At 32.5% G+C, this 26,693-nt stretch overlaps 2 long non-coding RNA genes across 3 annotated transcripts; one reads left to right on the top strand and one right to left on the bottom strand.

The window, feature by feature from the left end:
• Window positions 1-958: 958 nt before the first annotated feature.
• On the top strand, window positions 959-2,215 carry LOC111885908 (uncharacterized). The gene is made up of 2 exons (XR_002848267.3): window positions 959-1,484; window positions 1,733-2,215. It is a non-coding gene; the product is annotated as an uncharacterized LOC111885908 (long non-coding RNA).
• Window positions 2,216-21,407: 19,192 nt separating this feature from the next.
• Window positions 21,408-24,090, bottom strand: LOC111885904 (uncharacterized). Of its 2 annotated transcripts, XR_002848263.3 has the most exons (4): window positions 23,460-24,090; window positions 23,319-23,394; window positions 23,107-23,186; window positions 21,408-22,360 (listed from the first exon to the last, which is right to left on the bottom strand). It is a non-coding gene; the product is annotated as an uncharacterized LOC111885904 (long non-coding RNA). The 2 variants fall into 2 exon arrangements; XR_002848262.3 differs by lacking the exon at window positions 21,408-22,360 and having other exon boundaries at window positions 22,672-23,186; window positions 23,460-24,089.
• Window positions 24,091-26,693: the final 2,603 nt, after the last annotated feature.

Genomic DNA, 26,693 nt, shown 5'->3' with positions numbered 1-26,693 from the left:
CCTCACCATCCCGTCTCTCATCCTTCTCAACTTCTATTTATTTTCCATTTTTAGTGATATCGACGTCTTCATCATCACTTCTTTTTTCGGTCTTTCAAATCTGTCGAATCAATACCGCAACCCACTAAAGATGAAGAGACTGTAGGTTATGGTGTTGGTTCGCTAGAGTTGAAGTACCAAAAAAAGAAGGATGGTGAAGACAACGATGTTACTAAAGATGGAAAAGAAATAGAAGTTTGGGAGGATGAGAGATGAGATGGTGACTGGTAAGACTCAAATTAAATTTCTCAAATGTGGTTTCAGGATTACGGTGAGGAAATACAGATATGTGGGGTATATTAATTTTTGTAAATATATAAAAAATAAATATATAAATAAGAAAATTAATTAAAAACAATTAATAAGGGTAAAATAGTCTTTTTAGGTAAGACATGAACCAAACGCGTTACAAAAATAAACAGTAGGGACCATTCGAGTTAAAAAAATAAATTAATTAAAAAATAAACAGTAGGGTGGTCTATTATTTTTTTTAAATATACAAAAAATAAACACATAAATAAGAAAATTAATTAAAAAATAAATTAATAAGGCACAATAGTCTCATTAGGTAAGACAGGAACCAAACGCGCAACAAAAATAAACAATAGGGACCATCCAAGTTAAAAAAAATAAGTTAGGGACCAAAAACACAAATTCCCCTAAACCACAGGGACCATTCGTGTAATTTAATTTTTACTTTTCGTTTTGTTCATATTTGGGTAACTATTTTTTTTTGTAGACATCTAGGTAACGAACTTGTTGAAACCGTTCACATTTAGGATTTAACCTGCTATAGCAGGTCATAATGGTCATATGTGAACACTTCCAACAAGTTTGTTACCTAGATTTGTACAAAAAAAAAAAGATAGTTACCCATATGTGAACATATCGAAAAATTAATTACCTTTCCTAAGTCATATTCCCCTTCTTCTTCTCCCTACGTTCACAGTCGGTTTATCGATCCTTCCAACAATGTTTTAATTATGGCACTTCTCCTTCAACCAACCACGATAAGGAGGTTGCTTCCTTCTTAATCGATAACTGACCTAACCACGATAGAGAAAAATGTCGTATATAATGATCGGAAGATGTTCAATATTTCTACGTTTCAAACAATCGGTTGAATTGTTTCATTTGATGTCAATAGTTATGGAAGATGATATTATATCACCATAATTTGTGTGTGGTAATGGAAGATGATATCGAAAGGATATGCCCAATAATGCCTTACGCTTCCATTCATGAATTCAGAAGGACTTCAACGGCAGGACAAATTAGGTGACTTACATGGGAAAGTGGCATTCAAGGCTTCGATTTGTGGGCTTGGAATGGAAAAGAGAAAGCATTTTCCTTCACTAGGGTGTCTTTTCTTCAAGCGTAGGTTCAAAGCTCAACAATTTGTTTGTCCATTCCATTCAAATCAATCCATGGGGTCAGCTTTCAAGGTACCTACTAATTTTCTTCGTCGTTACGTCTATTGATGTTGTATACTTCAATTTTAGATTACTTGTATGTAATCGGTCGATTTACCCTACGTCTCCCTTCTGTAAAATTAAGAATCTTTTCAATTTCAATTGGACCTAAGCTAATCAAATGGAAATCCGGGGAGATAATAGAAAGATTTTCAGTTTTATAATGAATTCTATTTTGGGTTTCTGTTCCAATTTCATGTTTTGATCGATTCTTTCAAAAGGTGTGAGAACATTGTCGAGCACTGAAGAGTATTGTAGCAGAGCAATCCTGGCAAACCCTAAAGGTGGTAAGTCTTTAATAATGTATGCTGATTTGATATGGGGGACACAAAAGGATGGAATTCGTACAGATGGTTACTTTGATCGCTAAACATCTTCACAACAATTGAAAAAATTTACCTTCCTTTTATGTATTTATTTTGATTTGGGTGTTATCGATAGTTGGCTCACTTGGTTAACTAAAGAGAAGGGATATGTTTTTGCGATTTTGAATGAAGGGTATTTTCGTCCTTTTTGGAAAATAACAGATTGTTGTGATTTATTTGTGTATTGCTGCGAGAAGGATAGGGACTTCATACACAAGGATATCGGTTTGAATGTAATTCTTCAATTCGTTGGATTGTTAGTTGCTACGTGGTGTTCTTTTGGAAATTGGAATTTAAGTTATGCTACTATATTAGCAAAGGGATTGGCAAAAAGATCAATTGATTACTTTTATCTTTGGTTGATAATGGGTACTACTCTAATAAATACTATAAAGGGAAATTTGAATGTTTGGAGCTTAATCACAGTCGAATGTTTATTTTAAGGATGAGGGACAATTTGGTCAAAATCTGTTTTGGTTGACTTTGAAACATTTTTTATTTTTTTTCGAATACTTGGAGTTTGAATAGCATCGATATGTCTTGGTCTAGCAATTGCATCTGTAATTGGACCAGTTTCTTCTCGAGATGGTACGGTGAAATTTTAATTGAAGGGTATTTATGTCCTGATTCGATTTTTTTTCTTGGAAGTTGGTATCTCTCTGATTCGATTTTCATTTGAAAATGATGGGTTTTTTTTTATATATTTCATGAATTTTTGTGGTCCTCCTATTATTCTTGAAAGGATTATTACCGGTAAAAGGAAAAGCATAAAAAAAAAAAAAAAAAAAAAAAAAAAAAAAACGAATTTTAAATGGAAATGTAGTAAGATCATTTGAAGTCTTGACTAAAGGGTAGTTTGGAAATTATGATATATGGAAAGTGTTCAAATGCAATTATGATATTCATCGAAGTTGGAAATCAAAAGGAAACGGATGGGTTTTGATTTAACAATTTTCCTTATAAAATTGCAATGTTTATTAGTTTTATCCTTATTTTCATAAGGTTTTTACATTTTGAAGTGTTTGTTATGTTTTTGCAAATGGGTATAATCCCTAATTGTTTGTGGTTCAAAATTTAACGAATTTTAGTCGTTTGGCTTTAACCTTTTTTCCTAAAAAAGATATAGGTTCAATTTCAGAAATTTTAGTTGTTTGGTTTGTAGCCTTTTGCCATAAAAAGATTCATCAATTCGGTTCAAACTTGAGACTTTTAGTTGATTGGTTTTACCTTTTTTATTTAAAAAAGATGTCTCTCATCGCTTCAAATCTGAAAATTTTAGTTGTTTTGTTTTATGAATTTTTCCATAAAAATTTGAAATTTGGTAGCTATTCTTACGATATTTGGTGGAGCGGGTTTTCTATTCGTTATGGCAAGCCGATTTGTTGTGAGTTATGCAAATATTTTATAAAGAGTGACAACGAGTGCTGAAATTAATAAATCTACTTATTTGGTGTAACTAATAAATCTTTTAGCTGCTGGAAATTGGAGAATGTACCATATTTACTTACGATATATATTCATTAATCATAAAATAATGCATCAATTATTTTTATTTTTTGCTGTTTAAATGTTATGATATCTTCAAACAAGTATTGTAGTGGATGGAGGATTATGGAGTTGGGGCATCACATGACATGTATCAAAGGATACTTGCATTTACACAATGGGCTTGAATGTTCTAGAGTTGTGGTTGCTGCAAAAGCAACAAGATGTATTTTTTATGTAATATGTATTCTTTTTCTTGTGTCAAAACATCGGCGATTAAACAATAGATGTCACCACAATCTGTATGAAGGGGAATATCTTCATACCTCTATAAAACCATTTGCATTTTATCCAACTTGGAACCATTATTGCATCAAATGGTCTTTATTTTTTTTTATTATTGATAGAATGTATACATTGTAGTTGGTTTCACAAGATTTATGTTTTTTCAACGTGTTTCACATTCATTTTAATGTTAGTAATGTTTAGAATCCTATAGTCCAGTTACAAGGTACTTTCCTACATCTGTGCTATTTCTAATTAGATTCTTTCACTTCTATTTCTGTGGCCATTTGATGATCTTCATGGACACTGTAATGTATGTATTTTTGGGTAAGAAAGAAGTTTTATTATTTATATAAATATTTTTATGTTAGAAATTACATTTATGTGGTAAAAAAATCGATTCATTTTTTTAAAATCCATCAACCCGACCAACGGGCATCAATGGTATCAAACAACAATTATTGGATTATGGTTATTGTGATTAGTGGTCTGAATGTTTGGTTGTAATTGTGAATTAATTTAGTGGGTTAGTGACTATCAAACATCAAATATTCAATTCTATTTTACTATTAATGAATAACTAGGTTACAACCCGTGTAAACCACGTGTAAAAGATTTATGAAATTTTATTAAAAATAATAAACTTACCTAAACACATGACAATAAATTACAAATTAATGTCTTATATGTTTTCATTATGAAAACATAAACTATGGAATATGTTAATCAACTTGTTTCAGTGAGTAAAATAAGAAATTGATGAACTAAAATGATTAATATGTGATTAGGTTTAGGTTTGTAAGTTGTTGTGTGGTGATATTTTAATGCATGATCCATAAATTATTTGACTGTATAAACATTCTAAAAATTGTTGAAGGATCTGGTTTAACTACTAATTTGTATAGAATAGGCGAATATCACATGGACATTTCACATAAATTTAGTATATAAACACACACTAAATTTTGTAAAAAAAATGTTTTACTTTGTATACAAAATTACAAACCCATATTAAACTTTGTCTCTTCCACCTTATTAGACCGTTGTCCCTGTCCTATACACACTTAGACTCCACTCGTATCAAAATGAGGAAAATAAAGTGAGTCTGGAATTTAATAGAAATTATTTAAAGTTGTTGAGTTTCTACACCTGTTTTAGACATATCGGGTTTATCGGTGCTTCATTTTTTCATTATTTGATCATTTTACCCTTGGGTCCACTTCCTACCTGCTGAGTTGCTCTAAATGGAAATTGTCTTTTGGTATGAAAAATGTATATTTGCCCTCTCGATAAATCTATTTACACTAAAACTTCATCAAAGACTTTTTTTTTTATCAAAAATTGGTGAGTTGAACAAATACATAATAACACACAGAATGCATAGACAAGATCACATACACATAATCAAAAGTCTCAAACAATCGGTCAAACAAACATATAGTAACACATAGAAGAGTGAAATCTAAAATCTAAGCTTTTTTCATCTTTTTCCTTAAAGGTTTTCTTATTTCATGGAGACTTTAAGTTGACATTACAATATTTATAGGAGAGAGAGATTAAAAGCTATTACCAAATAGAATGAAATTGAGATGTAAAATCATTGTAGATGACAAAAAAAATTTATTTGAAGTTGTTGCTGAAATATGATTATACGAACCTGCCAAGCATCGATTTCCTGTTAGAACTCTTGAAGTCATTGATCGGCGTAAGAGATAACGGTGGAGTTGCCTACATGATATTAGAATGTTATGAGCCAAACATTAACCTCATGTTGATGCTATAAAATAAAATATAACATGTCATTTGTTTTTTAATCAATCGACCCGACTAATGTATTGTCTACAAAAAACTCTAGAAAAAATAACAATGTACTTGAAAGTAAGATGTTATAATAAACAAATCAATGAATTTACATTCCTCCAAATGCATTGTGTACAAAAATTAACAACTTCATAAACAAATGTACAAATCATGGGGTTGATTATTGATAATAAAACTGATCCATTTTTTTTTAAAATTCGTCAACCCGACCAACGGCGGGTATAACACTAGTTTATTATGTGCTTACCAACCAAATATATATTACCTGGTATGTCTACTCCCACAGTCCCACTGCACTATGCGGTGAGGCTGATGTGATATCATGATGACCTTAGGAACACTACAACCTTTGTCGTTTATCCCGTACAATGGAAAACCATCGCAATAATCTCCTATCTTTTTTTTTTCATTGTGTCGCATTTGTACAATAAAATATCTCATTGTTTTATCTTATTAAAAGAATTAAAGGAAACAAGGATGAGGATGGCCACTTATCATTTCCTAGGGAAGTGAGTGAATTAAATTACAACCTTCAACCTTCAACAATCATCCATCGTTATCATCCAAATTTATTCTCCAATCTTGTAAATATGATAACAACCTTCAATCTCAAAGACGTATCTGTAGAGAATTAAATTACAGTTCAAAATCATTCATCGTTATCATCCAAATTTATTCTCCAACCTTCAACAATCATCCAGATTTCTTCAATTAAACCATCATCAACATCATCCAGTGCTAATCAATCATTGATCTTCGTCAATAACATGTTTATCAACACGATTCAACAGTTAACAACAAAAATTTATTTTTGGTTCTTTTAATCCAACCTTCAATTATGCTTGAATACGATCAGATCTTCAACATCTACGATTAATTATACTCCCAGCGTCATTAGATCAACATCATCGATAATCAACAAAAAATCCACTTCATATCATTCATTGAACATCGATTATCAAATAAAACTTCAAAATTGAGGTTAGAAAAAGATCAAATCGTTTTTTTTTGAAAAAATTCATATAATTCTCTATCAATCTACTATTTTGTAAGATTTAAATAGTCAAAGTATCATGTTTTTAACATTTTTAAAAAAGTTAAATTGTATGCACTCCAACTGTTTGATGAAATGCATAAACTAAATTACCACGTTATATTCATATATAAATATGTTTTCTCACCTGAATCAGTATATGATTATTAAAACAAAAAACAAATATGCAAGTCTGTATGTTATTCATATGTGAATAATATATAAAAATTATATATATTTGTGAAAATACCTTGTAATATTCATATATGAATATACTGTGTAATATCCATAAGTGAATATATCATCTAATATTCACAGGTGAATATACTATGTAATATTCACATGTCATATACCATGTAATACTACGTAATATTCAGATATGAAAATATTATCTAATATTCATAAAGGAATATATCATCTAATATTCACAAGTGAATAAACTATGTAATATTCACAAGTGAATACATCGTCTAATATTTAAATATGAATATACTATGTTTATTATATGCTATATTCATATATAAATGATACTTAATCTGTAAAAAAATTAATTATATATTTTTATTCATAAGTGAATAACGAATGTACTGTAACAAAAATCTGATACATTTTTATTCACTTATGAATAACGATAGCTGAAAATATAAAAAAATAAATTTTTTATTTTATCTTAAAACTATATCAATATGGATGTCTATTTGTGGAGAATAAAAAATCATGAATTTTGGTATATTTAAAATCATTTTGCGATAAAAATAGTTTCTTAAAAATTAAAAAAAAAAACAAAAAAACTATGTTTTTGTATATCTTAATGTAATTATTAGCATAGTTTAAGAAAACATGTTTTGTTGGAAAACACATGTTTATTCCTTTCCAATTTCCGCTGGTACGATGGAGTAAATGAGTGGCTGAGAATGATTCCCCCATTCTCAACTTTTTTTTCTCAATTGAACCCTCATATATATATATATATATATATATATATATATATATATATATATATATATATATATATATATATATATACGATATTGCTGGAAAAAAAATATTAAACATCAATGTCCTTTTGGATAGATTAAACGGTCCGGATATTGGGTCTAAAAAATAGTTTTCTCCAGGTTCCGAGCATTTCAGGTATGGGTCCAACGGGTCTGGGTATTCCGGGTTTTAGAACCGAATTTGTAACAAAATTGAAAACAGGTTTAATGGACTAGAACCGGTTTAGTGGGCCAAGGAACCGGGAATTGAAGGGTTGTCCAAAAATGCGTTGTGAATTCATATCTCAAAAGTTTCTTATTCTATTCCATAAAAAATATTATGCATTGTTGTTGAGTTTTTTAATTAACTTTAAACTGTCATATATGTTTCGTTATGAGTCCGTTTGGGCTGATTATATATATATATATATATATATATATATATATATATATATATATATATATATATATATATATATATATACACGGGGTGGTTCAAATGAAGACAATAAATAAAGTGAGTACGTAAAGACACTACTTTTATGTTATTATTCTGCTAAGAATTTTACATATATGTTCTATTGTTGTAATTCTAATGTGAATATCTGGTGTATGATTATTCATATATTCATTACCGAAAAAAGACTCAAGACAGTATATAGAAGATTCATGGGAGAATAATAACATAAAAGTCGTGTCTTGACGTCCTCACTTTATGTACTGTCTTCATTTGAACTTATTCCCCTCTCTCTCTCTCTCTCTCTCTCTCTATATATATATATATATATATATATATATATATATATATATATATATATATATATATATATATATATATATATATAGACAAAATTGCAAAAATGGTCCTGTGGTATGCAAATTTTTTGGGTTTTAGTCCAAACCTCTAGTTTTGTGGATTTATGGTCCTTTTGAAGTGGTTTGTATGTGAGAATAGTCCCTCCGAAAATTGAAATGACTATAATACCCTTGTGTTATTTATTTTTCATTTTTCTTTCATTTATTTTAAAGTTTAATATTTGTTTATTTATTTTAACAATTAGAAAAATAATACTCTCTCTCTCTCTCTCTCTCTCTCTTACTGCTTTAAACTCGCAGACCTCATTTTTGATACTCATATCCAAGAGAACCCAAATCAATACTTAATAGACTCAAACCTAATTGAGGTTGTTGTTAAAGGAGACAAAGCTCCATTTAGCCCAGAAAGAGCTTGAACAAGCTAAAAGAACTGTAGATGATTGAAAAAACACACACATACACATATACACGTAAACACCCACCTACACCGCCGTCGCTCCCAATGGCCGATTGTAACTGTTGGATTAGTGTCTAAGTCCATAACTATTTTTGGTATGTACTTTACCCGATTGTGCATGGTCCTTTTGGGTTACCTTCACCAAAGCAACTTGATAGGATGAATTATGGAGAGAGAGGATTAATTATGATTTATAAATATATTATGAGAATAATATATTAAAGGAGAAATCATATTGTTTAATTAATATTAGTCAAGAATTAATAAGAATTAATTTTGTGGCTAAAAGATATTAATTAAATAAAGGGGACTAGAACTGTCAATTGTGTGATAGTTGGATATTGGGCTAATGGACTCCATAAAGGATGGTGTGGACGAATTCTATGGGGAAACCCATTAGAAATCGTCCAAGGCCTCTAAGGAGGGAGTCCATGGGTTGCTTAGGGCCTAAACAGTCAAATTAGGGTTTCCTTGTTAGATAACCCTAATAGCCTCACTATTTAAGGATCCCTAGGGCACCAAAAACGTGGCCAACTGATTCCTTAGGGTTTCTACACGTTTTTGGGTACCTCCTCTCTTATCATCTTCCTCCTCCTGCTCTTGGTGTTTGTGAGCCATTAGAGGAGTGACACTTGTGACTCTAAGCTTTCTAAAGCCATTACAAAGGAGGATTTGAGATTGTTATTGCTACATAACAATCAAGGTAATATCTAAACCATATTCCTATGTTAATATGATTAATTGTATGCTAGATCTAGGGTTTATAGCTTTGGATATTCAATTGCATGTTCATTAGACAAACTAGATCCAAAAGCTATTAGGGTTTGCATGTACACCATAGGAATGATGTTTTGCTCATAACCCATTAGTGGTATCAGAGGCATGGCTATTTGTTTAATGTATTTGATGCTATTGTGAATTATCGTTGCTTAAAGTTTGAAATTTAGGGTTTCTGGGGGCTGAACTCGTCGAGTCCCTAGATGAACTCGCCGAGTCCATGCCTGACTCGACGAGTCAGCTGGTCAGAAAGAGGGAAAATCAGGATTTTGTGCTCTTTTGGATGTGGGATAGTTACCAAAATGTTTTTTATTGATATAAATCAAAATTTTATGATATTGGGTGATTATCTTTGCCAAAATTAAAGATAAATTCATATTAGTTAGATAATTATTTCCTTATATGATTAGATTTAATTATTTGAATTATTTGGTGAATTATCTTGCAAGAATTTAGACTAGATCAAATTAGATAACCACCAATTAATTGTTAATTGCCTTATTTGAATTTTGTGATCTAGAATATTCTTGACAAAGTTTGGAAAAGTTTCAAATTAATCCCTTTAGGTTTTATAGTTTAAATTTGAACTTAAAAGTTTTGTTTTTGAATTTTAAATAAGTTAAACTCAAATGTTTTGAAATGTTTCAAAACTTGCCCTCAAGTTTTGGAATTTAAAAGTTGATTAAAAGTTTAATTTAGAAATGTTAAATTCTAAAACCCTAGTATTGATTTGAAATGTTCAAATCACACCCTTATGGTTTTATTAATTAATTAAGGTGTATAATTAAAAGAGATTTAATAAACCCATAAAGTTTTGGTCTACATTTAATTAAATTAAAAGTATAATTTATTAAATTAGAACACCTAGTATTTTAAAAGTGTAAAATACACCCTATACTATATATAACATTCAAAGTCTAGTATTATATATGTATGAGTAAACATCCAGTCTTACCGTTAGTAGGCCTCATTCACGAAGCAAGTCTACAAGGGGTGTTTAAGGAAATTGCCTATAAAATGGCGATTGAATGGGTATCCACTCTTACCTACCGCACTCTTGACTAGTGGAGGGTCGTTGGCCGAACGGGTAGGATAGGACAGAAACCTTCCATTATAAGTATAATGAAGTACAAAAGTAACTAAATGCTTTTACAAAATTCCCAATCTTAGTTACTTTAGGCAAAAGTGAATTGATGCAATTCCATGAAATTACACTTTGTGCCCTTGCGAAGACGTTAGTGGAGCGTGTGTGGTTAACCGGCACACTAAATGGTTCTAAGCAAAGGTAGCAAATGGTGACTCATTGTTTGTCATAGTTTGGTGGAGCGTGTGTGGTTAACCGGCACATCGAATAGGTGACTGTAACATTGGGGGCACCATGCAAGTTTTCATGGTTTTTCACACCCTGTTTTGTGATCCTCGGCATCCCAGTCACAAATCGAGGGGCATATCGAGATTTAAACATGCCATTGAAAATTTCAATGAATCTCAAAAGATCTAGGAATTTTCAATAGATTTAAAACTTAAATTTCTTTTTCTTTTTTCATGGTGGAAATTGGTAAATCGTCATTTACCTACCTTCAAATATTCTGCAACTAGATTACGGCATCCCTCTTCTAGGTTGTAGAGTATTGTGTTGGATCCTAGCCTCGATGTTTCATTTGGATGTCACATCGAGGATCCTAATCAACTTAACTTGTATTTTCTCCCGTTTTGTAGATGTCAAAGTATGACAACTATGGTCCTCCCAAATCCCGTGGAACAAGCTTTCCACATGAAGAGGATATTCCACAATTCGATCAGGGAGCAAGAGATCATGCTTCACTTCCTCCACCTCCTCCAATTATTCTCCCTAACCCACAAGTTCGAAGGCTTGAAAAGTTCAAGCTCACTCAAGCCCTGTTGAAAATTAAGCACGAAGATGGGAAACCTGTGTGTGCACACGTCTTAGAGATGAAGTCACACATGATGGGTTTTGGTCCTAAGAACATCCTATGTGCTCATACAAACCCTAATGCTTGGATCTAGGTTTCTCTATTGTACATGCAAGTTATCCAAGGCTATAAACCCTAATTCTAGCATATGGAATTCGATATTAACATATAATTAGGTTTAAGATTTTACCTTGATTGTTATGTAGTAATAACAATCCTAATTCCTCCTTGAATTGACTTTGGAAAGCATAGAGTCACAATTGCCACTCCTCTAATGGTTTACAAACACCATAAGCAAGAGGATGAAGAGGAGAGAGGATGGAGGCTACCAAAACCGTGTGAGAACCCTAGCAAGAAGCTTAGCCATGTTTTTGGTCCTTAAGGGATCTATATATAGTGAGACAATTAGGGTTATCTAACAAGGAAACCCTAATTTAGTTGCTTAAGCCCTAAGCAACCCATGGAGCCCTTTCCATAAGGCCTTGGACGATTTCATATGGGCTTCCCCCATAGAATTCGTCCACCTTATAATAAAAGGCAATCCATGGCCCAAATTGCAATTATCTTATAATTACAATTCCAGTCCCTTAAGTTTAATTAATCTCTTTTAGTCACAAAACTAATTACCAATTAATTATTGACTAATATTAATTAAACAATATGATTTCTCCTTTAATATATTATTCCCATAATATATTAATAAATCATATTTAATCCTTTCTCTCCATAATTCATCCTATCAAGTTGCTTTGGTGAAGGCAACCCAAAAGGACCATGCACCATCGGGTCAAGTACATACCAAAATAGTTATGGACTTAGACACTAATCCAACAACACATTAATAGGTTAAGGATGTTGGGTGTCAAGATTTTAGGAGAGTTGGCTATTGAATGGGTTCTTCAGTCACTTCCTGAATCATATAGTGAGTTCGTTAGATAGTACTATATGATGGATCACGACGTGACCCTCATTGATCTCACCTATTTGCTTATAGCTGCTGAATCAGAAGTGATTTGGCGTGCTGGTCAAGCAAATTTGTCTGGTAAGTCAAACTCCCAAACTGCAATGGACATCGGAAGTCTAGAAAGAACTAAGTCTATGATTGTCCGATGGGTTGTGCCAAAGGAGTCCATTTGCTTTTATTGCCAGGAGAAGGGGCATTGGAGACGAAGCTGCCTTATTTACCTAAGAGATCTAAGAGATGGGAGAGTCAAAACGTATGGCTCTGCTTTAAGTAAAATCCATTAACTAACTTTAAGTTCCTATTCTAGATTCTTGATACATGATGTGATAAGATTACATTTTGATGTTTTGTAGGATCGAAGAAAAGAAAGGAAGCTTAAGGGAAGAAGAGAGTTGAATCTAACCGTGAAGAAATGGATTTCGATCGCATTGCTTGAAGATTAGATTCTTAAGCTACTACTTGGAGTTAGAATAGATTGCTTAGGAATATGTAACAACATAGTTTTTCAGATGAATTGCATTGTAAGGACAAATTTTTCCGCAATAAAATAAATTTTGATTTTATATTATTTATCCTTGCAATGGAGTGTATGAAAAATTGATGTTTGTAAGTTTCTATTATTAGCAATAATGGATTTGATTCTTAATTATGTTGTTTGTGGAAAGGTCAAGAATTTACCAAATAGGGAAAGTTTCTCATCGCCCAAGTTTCAATTGGACATAAACTTGGAATCATACAACTTGGTTGCATGATGAATGAGAAATTTCATATTTGGAAATTAGACTAATTCGTTGACAAAGTGTCAAGTGAAGGACTAGGAGATCGAGTACACAAAGTTGTGTGTTGATCAAGTCCACCACAAGAGTGACAAAGATATTCGTCATGATTTACTAAAGGTTTAGTAAATATGATTATACTTATAAGATTAAGTGTAATTCTGGGTTGATTGAAAGAGTTTCAATCAATAGCAGAACGAATAAGAAGAATCAAGTAGGCAGAAAGATAAAAGTTTCTCTATTCTAAGAAGAAGGGAGAGTACTTTTTATTATGTTTTATGATAGGTCTTAATGATTAAGAACCATATCTCAATTGATCCTCTAAGTGAGTCTTAGTGCAATTGTATGTCTGAGAAGAGGAATCAAGAATTGAAGAAATGATTAAATCAAGAAGTCAATCATACTTCGTTCCAAAAACAAGTCTTAGAGTTAAGATTGTGAATTGAGTGACAAGTCTCAAGAAGGTTTATAACATTCATCAAATGTGGAATTTGGAAAAGGTTTTCTTATTCTTGCACATTTGAAATTGGAAAGTTGTGATGTCTTGGATAAGACAAAGACCAACTAGGATCAATTTTGTGAAGGGTTTTTTCTTGATAAAAGCTACACTAACTCTTGAATATTTGTTTTTCGAGAAATGTTTATTGACAAAAGAATCTTATATGTCAAGGAGTCAGTGGGAGTCTTAATGGTCTTGAAAAGTTTCAAGAACTAATCACGCATAAACCTTATCGATCATCACTAGCACACGACTTGAGGTTTACAACTTATCGTGTCAACACTATCTTGTTTCTGTGTCGTTCCAATTGAGTTAATTATGCATGTGAGTTCTATGAGTTCTCATTTGAACACATAAAAGGCAAGCACCTTGATTAATGAAAAGTACATTGATATGAAAGGGTGAGCTGCTTAACTACTTGGAAGACATGGTGGACACTCGTGTTACCATAAGGGAAGAAATCAAGATTGAGAAAGTTCAGTCCATATGAGTTTGGATTTGTCGCAAACTTTGGTTTTGACAAATTCACATGGATAGGAACACATACACCATAAAATCTAAGTGTCATAAGATTCCCTCCTTCATGAAAATGACTGTGAGGAAATGCTTTCACTAAGAGAGATTTTAAGAAGATAGTGATTGTGAAAATTGTATTCTCGAATTCGATTATGGTTACGGTATCCCTTTCCATAATTCGAATTGTGAGATTTGGTAATTAGTCTGAATTGTTTAGACACACATATGAGCTATCTAAGGCAAAGGTGTATAAGTTTAAGAAGCTTAGATAAAGGATTATCAAAGCATTAGGTATTAGAAATATGAACTTAAGAAATTCAATAGGTATTGTTTTCTGGAAGTTCAGTTGTTTCCTGAATACATGTCAAAGCTAGTGGGAGCATAAGTGCTATGCTTATATGATAATAATCATCATGATAGTGGGAGCATAAATGTTGTGCTTGTATGATTATTAAGGCAAGTATTGCAAGTTAATTATAGAAAACAAGAGTTATACTATGCAAAGTCGTAAGGGTTGAAAAGTTGTTTTGCTATAATTAAGGGAGAGAATATTATGCTTCATTTAAAATCTAAAGGCTTAGGTTGTGGAATATTAATAAATTTAGTCAATGATACATAGTGTGTTCTTAAATTTCGATTATGATTATGGCATCCCTCTTCATAGTTCGAGTTGTGAGAACGTGACACATAAAATATTATGGCCTAAGATTGATAAAGTATCACATCTTTATGTAAGACACTATGCATCGTGTTCCATTTTCTTCGGGTATAGGATCGATTGCAAGTGATATAATATTTGACCATTCTAAAATTTTCCAAATGTCTAGCGCATTAAGAGGGAAAAAGGACTAGAATCGGTTTTGACTAAAATAATTAAACAATTATCAAAGGATGATCCAAAGCTCGCTGAGGATTGGTCGCTTGTGAGTAGTTGGAAGTATGGTATTGGATGACATTATTATGAATAGATAAGATTCTATTAAGAATAAATTGTTATATGGAAAATATGGAAATGTTTCTATATTGGGAGTTGGATATTTAGAATCTATGTCTAGATTAGAAACTTTTATGCAAGAAGGATGTTCAAAGGAATGTACTTTGAGTAAGAGACATCATATCTATAGAATTGTTTCTGATAGAGATTGGCCAAGTCTTGATGATTTTGAGCTATAACTTTACGAAAGAATCATTGCATAAAATGTTAGAATCTAGCATAAGTAACAAGAATTTGATATTCTTATACTTATGATAAGGATTGGGAGTTGTGAAATGAGTATGATTGGAAATGTGTTCATTTGATCTATTTCACAAAGTAAGGACCGTAGGTAAACATTGTGTGCATGCTGAGAGCATGGGACAAGTGTAGTAATAATTCAAGTAAGATGTTGATTACCCGAAACAACAAATAATGAGTAATCAATATGGTGATTAAATAAAATGTTTTATTTATACCCAAAGTTTGGGGCCATATGGGATTAGTATTATTCTTGTGTTTCACTTTGCATGTTTTGACTTCCTGAATAATAAAATTGATTCAGAACAATCAAAATTATTCGAACGGACCACATTCGTTCATATGTTGGAAGTAGGTATGAATGAAGACTGTCGTGAATTGGTGTGTGGATTGTCTAAAGTGTATTAGACATAAGCAAATGTTTGCTGCAACATTCATGAGTGCTTATGAATATGATTTGAGCATTGGATTAAACCCACGCTCACTTGGATCACTTCATGGATTTCATCACGAGTGATTGGTGAGAGGATAATATCTTATATTCTTGAAACCGAGATGTGTGAGTTGTATCTTGCGAGTCGGTTACACATTGATAATATGTAAACGCACCAGTAACTTGGTGTCGTAAAACATATTGTTGTGTGTGATTCGGTAAGTGATTGCAAGCAAGCATTGAATCAAAATTTATTCGTTCCTTTTATCCAAAGTGGGATGAAAGCGATATTTGTGGGCCCCTCGATGATTTAGTGATGACACATAAGCACTTGGCCAAGCCGGAACTAATTTGATGTGTTCAATTGTAGTCTGTTGTCAGTCGTCATAAATCGGAAATTGGGAAAAACATTATAGAGAGAATGATTTCAATCCATGTCTCACGTCTATACGATATCTAGAATGGAGGAATATATGATCCCTTATCTAAAGGACACGCTTCTGATAAGATCAGAGTTGACAGCGGCTTTTGAAAGCTATGATTGCAGATCAGGATTTGAAGTCATACGTAGAATAGTTATTAGACTTATCCAAGTGGGAGACTGTTGGATTAGTGCCTAAGTCCATAACTATTTTTGGTATGTACTTGACCCGATTGTGCATGGTCCTTTTGGGTTACCTTCACCAAAGCAACTTGATAGGATGAATTATGGAGAGAGAGGATTAATTATGATTTATAAATATATTATGATAATAATATATTAAAGGAGAAATCATATTGTTTAATTAATATTAGTCAAGAATTAATAAGAATTAATTTTGTGGCTAAAAGATATTAATTAAATAAAGGGGACTAGAACTGTCAATTGTGTGATAGTTGGATATTGGGCTAATGGACTCCATAAAGGATGGAGTGGACGAATTCTATGGGGAAACCCATTAGAAATCGTCCAAGGCCTCTAAAGAGGGAGTCCATGGGTTGCTTAGGGCCTAAACAGTCAAATTAGGGTTTCCTTGTTAGATAACCCTAATAGCCTTACTATTTAAGGATCCCTAGGGCACCAAAACATGGCCAACTGATTCCTTAGGGTTTCTACACATTTTTAGGAGCCTCCTCTCTTACCATTCTTCATCCTCTTGCTCTTGGTGTTTGTGAGCCATTAGAGGAATGACACTTGTGACTCTAAGCTTTCTAAAGCCATTACAAAGGAGGATTTGAGATTGTTATTGCTACATAACAATCAAGGTAAGATCTAAACCCTATTCTTATGTTAATATGATTAATTGTATGCTAGATCTAGGGTTTATAACTTTGGATATTCAAGTGCATGTTAATTAAACAAACTAGATCCAAAAGCTATTAGGGTTTGCATGTACACCATAGGAATGATGTTTTGCTCATAACCCATCAGTAACATCCCCGTCGACCACCCCTCGCCATTACTCTTGCTTCTATTTCTTAGTTTCAGTTACCCCGATGGTGAAATACACCAAGATCTTGCAATGGGAAATCGCCATCAAATCCAGGTTACAAGTGGTGGCTCCAATGCAGGTTCAGATTCAAACTAAATAAAAAAAACTCTGATTTGGAATTTACACTCTGATTTAGTACACATCAGTGTTGCTGGTAATACAACATCAAAAAATAGCTTTGGTGACCTTGGGGTTGTTGATGTCGGAGAAAGAATGGGTGGGATGGATGCCCGTGCATAGCAGGCAACAAAGATGGAGGAGAGTGAGGTAATGGCGGTGATTCGTCGTAAAAGAAGCAGGGGAAGAAAGTAAGGCATCACGAGATTGTAGATTAGATGGGTGAAGTTTAAGATAAACAAGATGGTTGATGGGTTGGGGAAGAAGAAGTGGGGTGGGTTGTGTTTTTTTTTTGACTTTTTCTTTGGAGAGAGAGAGAGAGAGAGAGAGAGAGAGAGATAGAGAGACTATTATTTTTTTAATTGTTAAAATAAATAAACAAATATTAAACTTTAAAATAAATGAAAGAAAAATGAAAAATAAATAACACAAGGATATTATAGTCATTTCAATTTTCGGAGAGACTATTTTCACATACAAACCACTCCAAAAGGACCATGAATCCAAAAAACTAGAGGTTTGGACTAAAATCCCAAAAAATTGCATACCACAGGGACCATTTTTGCAATTTTGTCATATATATATATATATATATATATATATATATATATATATATATATATATATATATATATATATATATATATATAGGGTAAAGTGAATATACCTAACAACCTTATATAAGCTTAGGTACCTAACCACATTATACTACATTGTTTTGCATTATATTTCCATTGCAATCGTGTAAGGATCTTAAACTTCAACCCTTAACTTGATTTACTTCCAAGATTTTCAGACATTCACTATTATATTCCTTCTACACCATTTGATTTGTAACAGTAGTATATGAAACCCACCAGGGGGTCTCCGATAGAAAGACGTCATTTGAAGGAAGATAACGGTGAAAGTCCAAAGATTTTGGAAGCAATCAAGTTATGAGGTTCAATTTTAAGAACTTTGGGTGATTACAATGCAAATATGATACAAAATTATGTATTATGATGTGGTTAGGTACCTAAACTTATATAAAGTTGTTAGGTATATTCACTTTTCCCATATATATATATATATATATATATATATATATATATATATATATATATATATATATATATATATATATATATATATATATATATATATATATATATATATATATATATATATATATATATATATACACACACACCTTAATAAGCATTTAACATCTAATGCTGAATTTTAAGAGGTACAAACTCTACTACAATTTGTACTAACAATTTATGCATCGAAATCTTATTTAGTCAACAAAAATCAAATTCAAACCACATGAGAAAGTCAATCTGTCAAACGTGAAACTGTATTCCTTCAATGTCGCCAATTGAATTGGTAAAAAAACCAATTGAATCTCCACTACCTAATCTTCACACCTATATCTAAAATCTTGCCTTCTACCCCATCAGAATTAACATAACATTGGTCTCCCATACTCTCTCATGGCGTCCAACACAAATTTGTTCCTTAAAAAACCCTAACCACAAAATCTGACACCCACCATCATCCACCACTCCTGTTCTGTTTCAGATGCATTCCCTCACCTTCGTCACCACCATAAGTCTGAAGCCTTACACCACCTTCCACAATGTTTACATCCCCTGCCACTTGCCCCAAACGACATCACTTTATCTTTGGTTGTTTTTTGATTTCCAGGTTCATTTCCTTCCTTTTTTATTCTGGTTTTCCTTTAATTTTGTGGAATTATGAGATTTTGTTTGGATAAATGAAAATTGGGGTTCCAAGAATGTAGATTGTGAAGACAGATATAATGGTGCTCATACCTCCACCCATGTCACTGCACACCACCACCGCCACCATTGTTGGTCGTTATCTTTATTACCATCGAGCACGATTGTGGAACCACTTCACCCTCACATATAGATCTGCTTCTTCCCTTAATCTGCTTCTTCTCCACTTTAATTTCGTTTTGTCCAATCAAATTAGCTCCCCATATTACTATTGTTGTGTTTCATATTTACTAATTTTACCATTCACTTAATTTATATGACCAACTATTTTTAATTCCCTATTTATTCATTTTGGATCTAATACAAGCACTCATGTTCTAGGTCAAACATGCTACATTTTTTATGGGTAAAGCTGCAGTCTTTAACTGATACTTTGGTTCTAATGCTCAAAAGAAAACAAGCTTCAATTGATTGGTCAAGGTAACTTTTATTTCTCTATATTTATGTTTCTTTGTGGGTGATTTGGTCATTTTTGATGAGTAATGGGAATGTTTTACCTTATTTAAATGTTCGGTTTTAAACATGAGTTTTCCGTGGTTATCATGTCTTGAAGTGTATTCTTGTAGTTAATTTTGGTGAGTGGGTTACGTTGGTTGATCCACATCATGACCTACAACAAATATGAAGTAGGAGATCTTCTCTTTTACTATTTCTTATTTTAATAATTTTCTATCTTTTTCATCATTCCAATTATTGTTGCTAACCATGTTGATTAGTTTCCTCTGTTTCTATTTTTACCACACAACAACTTTATTTTAACTACAAAAGAATTTAGTTTAATCCTTCACTTTTGATTATAAAAATGACAGCCGGAGCCTGACATATTTTGAATTTTTCTGAATGGTTTAAGAGTTACCTGATTATTGCCATGAAATTTTTTATATTAACACATGCATATGCAGGTTAGCGCTTCCCTGTAAATGTAATAATCAAGTTAAGGGATTACAAAAACAATTATGTCATTTTCTAACCATCTGTTGGTATGTTTTTGCAAAAATCATGTATGCTTTAAGGCGTTTTTTTTTAATCCAATCTTCTCTTTGTCATACACATCAATCAACAATTGTTGGAGACATCTCTCAATAGATTTTAAAACAAACAATGTTTATTGAACCTATGTAATCTTTGTTTTGTTTTATGTAATCTTTTTGCCTCTAGAATCTTGCTACGAGTATGTAATTTAAAACACTGTTTCAAAACTTTGTGATATTGGAATGTATAAACATAGTTTTTTTTAATGTTTAGTAGGAGCAACAGAAAACGGATACACAACTTTTTATAAATACTTAGGCCGGATGTGAAAAATGGATATTTAATTTTTTATAATTACTTTGGTTGAAATTAAAAAAAAAAAAAAAAAAAAAAAAAGGTTTGTCTAACTTCAAGAAACAAAAAGTAAAACTGTAAATCACCATTGATCTAGAAATATCATTACATACATATATTACAAAAAAATAGGGCATCATGGTTTTCTCAAATGTAAAAAGCATATACTATTAAGAATTATATTTAAGGTATGAGATTAAACTATCAAACGTACATTGTTATTTTTTTTTGGCATTTAGCCTATTTAGGTGCTAACTGCAATTATTATAAATGTAGATTGATTGTATTTTCTTAAAGAATTTTGTTGGTGAAAAACAACAATATAATAAGTATGCATAGGTTGCATAAAATTGTTTATAAAAATTTAATAATTTAATTGTTTTTTTTTTCTGAACAATAAAGAAGATGAGAAAACATAGATACAAAGATTTTTCAAAAAAATATGTGGAATCCGAGCTCACGTCATTGGAATCCTTCAAAACAAGGATAAATGCGAGGTCGTTTGGTTTCTTTTAATCCCGTTGAAGGGAGCGATACCACATTCACCTACTTTTATTTCATATTAGTGACCTTATATATTTTAAAGATTTGTACACTGCCAACAACATAAAACAGCCAACTATTTACGCAAAAGAACTAAGCGTCTCTAAACTAATTTTTGAAAAAACTATTTTCATCCTTCACTTGGCGCGGGTAAAATGACTAGTGTGTGTTTGTGTGTGTGTGTGTATATATATATATATATATATATATATATATATATATATATATATATATATATATATATATATATATATATATATCACATTTGATTTATAAACTTCATTATCGTTGAATTGTTCGTCACCGTCCACTAAGATAATACGACATAAAGTTGGTCTCCCTTAAGATAATACAATATAAAGTTGGTCATGTGAAAATCTCCCTTAAGATAATACAACATAAAGTTGTTTGAGAAAACCGATTCTGAAAGATTAGTACCTGCATTTAGAATTTTTTTTCCTTAACTTTTTTCAATGATTAAACCGAAAAAATGGTTTTGTGGAATTTGATCCGACGTCTATAGATATGACTTTATATTGAGTAAATTACATTTCTTGTTGATCCAAAATCAAACTACCCGTCCTTTTATGTTTTTAAAAATTGATTACTGTTACCTTAAACCAAAACCCAGAACATACAATGGGAGGGAATATTTGTAATTTTATATCATATTAAATTGAAAATATTTATGTTATATTATAAAAAAAAATTATTTACAATTATCGGTGTTTTAAAATCCAAATCGTCATGTTCAGTTGAACCGATTACATCGTGGCCCATTAAAGAGACAGGACCAAGTAGAAGCGGGTCTTTGCCTATTTACCATTCGGAATGACCCGGTCGTATTTATAAAAACAATTGCTTGAGCCAATGACAATTAACCTGGTAAAACCTAGTTAATATTAAAATCTAAATAATTTCATTAAGTCAAATTAACATCATACAGTTTTAGAGGATCAGAATTCAAAAAAAAGAAAAAAAACAATCATGTTTGAGGTGGAATTATAATGATTAGATATAAAAAGAAAGTCAACTCACTTGTATGTTCTTCTTTGCATCATAGAAACCAAACGACAAGGACCATTTACGAATATTTGTTTTAATTTATTTATAACAACATCATACTTTAAAAAAGAATAATGTTTTTTTATTATTTACATATGTTTTGGTACATAGTGATGTACCTGAGCAGCCCCAAGAGCTATGGTTTCAAGCATTAACCGGTCACCCCATTCCTACAAATTGGCAATCAGATTTATTGTCTTTCTTTATGAAACAAAAAAAATTGAAAGATAATTAGTTTTAAAATAGCATAGTAATAAAAAGACTATAAATATCGACATTTTTAGAAATTGGTGTAACAAAGACTTTATTGAATTCATTTTTTATATACCAAATTATACAATAAAATAAAATAAAGAAAATTTTGAACATATAAAACTTTTTTTGCTTTTAAATATTTCCACTGTTTCAAGATCAAGTTATAGTTTTAATGAATAAAAAATCCAGTCAACACATTGTTACATACAACAATGACATTTTAATATTGTTTTTATGACAAAACTTGCCTCATAAATCATACCCACAAAAACAATGAAATGATCACAACTTTAATGTAGCATACACAAAAATCAAGAACTAAAACTCTTACACATTTCATCTAACACATATGCGAAACAGACCTAAAAATAAATTGGATGAAATTGCAATACATGTGTAAATAGCTTTCTGATTTCCTGATTTAATATTAGGGAATCATATCGAAATCCATTCATATGTTGATTCTTCATTCCTTAACCACTATTCGCACAAAAGAACCAATCAGTTACAATAAACCCATATCGAATTCTGAAACTCATCATATTAACAGCAAAAGACACATAAATAATACAAGAAGTTTCATACATCGATATTGAAAAAGGCATAAATCTAATAAACAAATAATTAACCCATTTATTGGAAAAAATAGCATACGACTTACATTAGTAGTATCAGTCAAAAGGTTATCCCTAGGATATGATGCATCAAAGCAATTACCTATTGAGAATCCAATTCTTTGTCCTGAAAAAAAATGGAAGAAAAATTATAAAACCCAACAAATTTCCTATGGTTAAATAAACTCAGCTGAGAAGAAAGACTAATTTCTGATTATTTCAATCTAAATCTTAAAGCTTAAAAATTAGGGTGGGATACCTGGTGATTTGGGTGAAGATCTCAAGCGTGAGGATTTCAGGGGTCAATCTGATGTGAGGGTGGATTCATATGCCTCCTGGAAGAAACTCTTAGAATACAGTGGGGTATTTTTGAATAAAATCAATAGACCAGATGGGATACCTGGTGAACCTCTTTCATCAGAGACGATGGAGACAGGGAGAAAAATTGATGAGTCGGAATTTATGAGGTTGTTGACTTCAACCATAAGTTTGAAGCATCTTTCCTTCTCGACGACGTGATCGGGTGTATTGTAACAGGTCATGGCGACGATGCTGACTCTTCTTTCATATCTGATATGAACGCTTTTAGGGTTAACATCAGCGACGATGGTGGTGGTACGTATTCATTAGAGGAAGCGAATGGGCCGGTGGGGGTCAGAATTTTTTGTTAGGTTTCTAGATGAAAGAACCCAAATTTATGTTCTTCTGGTGGGGAAGAACGTGATACTCTACAGATAAGGTACCAAAATTAGGGTAATTGGAATTCAAAGAACCCCATCGGTGCCTAAAATCAAAAAAGTTGATGACTTAACATTGACCTTCTCAATTGCAAACCCTTCTGTACATTAAATTCCAAATATATGTAGATGAGAAAGAAGATGAGAGGGTCGATTTCTAGTGAGAAGTAGATACATATGGTTGAGTTCTGGTGAGCAGAAGAGGTGTGTGAGGAGGTGAGGAGAGAGAACGGGATATATTTTGAGACGGAGAAGAAGAAGATCATGATAATCAAAGAGAGAGGGAGAAAAAGAGGGGTTATAAGGAGTATTTGGTATATTATTATTGTTTAACGCTTATATAATAATAATAATAGCTAGGCTATTAAATTAGTTTCGTCAAGCGTTAGACTAAATTCTAGTGGTAATGATACTAGGTTTCGTCAAGGGATAATTGTTTTATGAGTAACGAAGTGTTGTCCGAGTGCCGACTCACCACCTTATCAAGTGAGTGCATGGTCCCTTTCATCTTACACATAGATATGAAGTATTTTACATAAATTACGTGCTATGTGTGCATATTATCTGAATACTTGTTGTCTATGTTGGATGGATGATTTTATACATGTTTTAAATGATTTAAACTGTATATTTATATCTACTAATATGTTGGGATAAAACATGGGTAGATGAAATAGTTGGTGTGTGATGAAATAAAATAATGAGAGATAGGTGATGATAATTAGGTGAGGATAGATAAGTGATGATGAATCGGTGATGTAGGATACTACAACCTTGTCCGACAATTTGGAGATGTAGTCATCTACCAGAGTATAGATGGCGACCACGGACTATTATAGACAACCCCGTGGAAACACCAGCAGGCTCATAACCTGTAGGTGTAGAATTACGAGTTCAGGCGATGTTGTAACTATGTATTCATGCGATGATACTCTAACCCCCTTACTATGAATTACGAGTTCAGGCGATGTTGTAACTACATATTCATGTGATGGTACTCTAACCCCCTTACTATGAATTACGAGTTTAGGCAATGTTGTAATTACGTATTCATGCGATGATACTCTAACCCCTTACTATGAATTACGAGTTCATGCGATGTTGTAACTACGTATTCATGCGATGATACCCTAACCCTTGTTGGGAACGTATTGAGGGAGTAATCCCTGAATCAATACTGCCTATGCGATGTACGCGATGATCCTTAGGGAAAGTCCTTAGGAACAAACATAAAAGGAGAGGCGATGTAAGGAGATGAGAGGTAAAATATGATGTAGGATACGACCCTTAGGATAAATCCTTAGGGAGGGTACTTAGGAATAAAGAAGATAATGGGGATGGGTAATTGGGTTAATTGTTTGATGATTGAACATAATAATTATATTATTGTGGGTTGAAAACCCTATGTACTCACCAGGTTTCCCAACTTGACCCACTCAGTTTATTTATATCACAGGTGTTGTTATGAAGTCACATTACACTGAGAGATTAAATAGATGTGGATCACTAGTGTAAATAAATGTAAGTTCTGTTTATGCTTATGTTTTTGTATTGGCGATGACATCCCAAACGTTTTAAAATGAATAAAATACGTTTCTTCGAAAATGTTTTGATAACGTATTTAACATGTTTTTCTGGGAACAAATTCCGCAACATTTTTATAAAAAGAAGTACTCTGATTTTTACAAAGCATAAACAAAATCGGTCTTTTCTGGCCGTGAAAATGGGGATGTCACAGTTGGTATCAGAGCATTAGTTTAAGCGAACTAGGAATATGGATTTATTTCTAGACTTAAACTTAGAATGCTAAGCAATGATGGTGAGGAGTGTGTCTTAGGTAATACACCTGAATAGACACAACGACTAGCTTATTTAGGGAAAATGCCTAACATGCTTTTATGTGCTAAATGATTTATGATGCTAAATGTATAATCGGATCTATAGTCTGTTGCCGACCGGATCTGGAAATTTTATGTGCTCAGGTTTCTAAACGTTTAATTACGATATTAGAACTGACATGTAACTTTTCGGAGTAATAGGGAGATTTATACGTCTATCGTAAATAAAACTTTCCTATCTTAAATTCTCGCCTCGGTACATCGAATGTCTGATTTGGTGCATAGATCAACATGGTGAGCACTAGAAGCGGATTTGGAAGCAGTAACCCGCAGCCCGAGCCACCAGTGATTAAGCATGTGCCAGAGGTAGCAGCTGTACCTGGGCCAATCACGATCGCCGGAGTACAAGCAATGGTGCAGATAATGTTGGATCAACAGATGGAAAAAACAAGGTGTTTACTTCAACAAAGTAAGGACGAACTTACTGTGCCAGTACGCCAGACACCCACTCTTGAGGCGACCATCTGGGTTGCTAAGTCTGTCGATGAAGTGATCAACAGTAGTATCGCTAACAGGGTTGATGTTGGCAAGAAAAGGAAATTTGAGGGGTCTTCAAGGTCTGAAAAGAGCAACCTGCTCTCAAAGTCTGGAGGAGTAGGTAAAGCAGAATGGTATGACAAGTATGGAAGAAAACACAACGGTAGATGCCCTAAGGAAGTAACATGCTTCAAATGCGGGAAGAGTGGTCACTATGCCCACGAATGCCCAACTGAGGAAGAAGTTTGCTTTAAGTGTAGTAAAAAGGGACACTTCAAGCAAGAATGTCCGATGAGAGCTACAAAGCCAAGTGTACCATTGAAGCACCATGGGAGGTACTACGAAAGAGTAACTTGTTTCAAGTGTGGAAAGCATGGGCATTACGCCAATGAGTGTACATTCAACACTAGGGTGTGTTCCGAATGTAATGAGGAAGGGCACCTCAAGCAAGACTGCCCAAAAAGGAAAGGAGTTACAAAGCCAAAGGCACCACTGAAGAACTATGAGGAGATGCTACAAAGA

The sequence above is a fragment of the Lactuca sativa genome, chromosome 8 (assembly GCF_002870075.4).
Source record: "Lactuca sativa cultivar Salinas chromosome 8, Lsat_Salinas_v11, whole genome shotgun sequence".
In the NCBI taxonomy this organism is placed as follows: domain Eukaryota; kingdom Viridiplantae; phylum Streptophyta; class Magnoliopsida; order Asterales; family Asteraceae; genus Lactuca; species Lactuca sativa.
The sequence above is the reverse complement of the archived record's forward strand: the minus strand, read 5'-3'. Positions and strand labels throughout refer to the sequence as shown.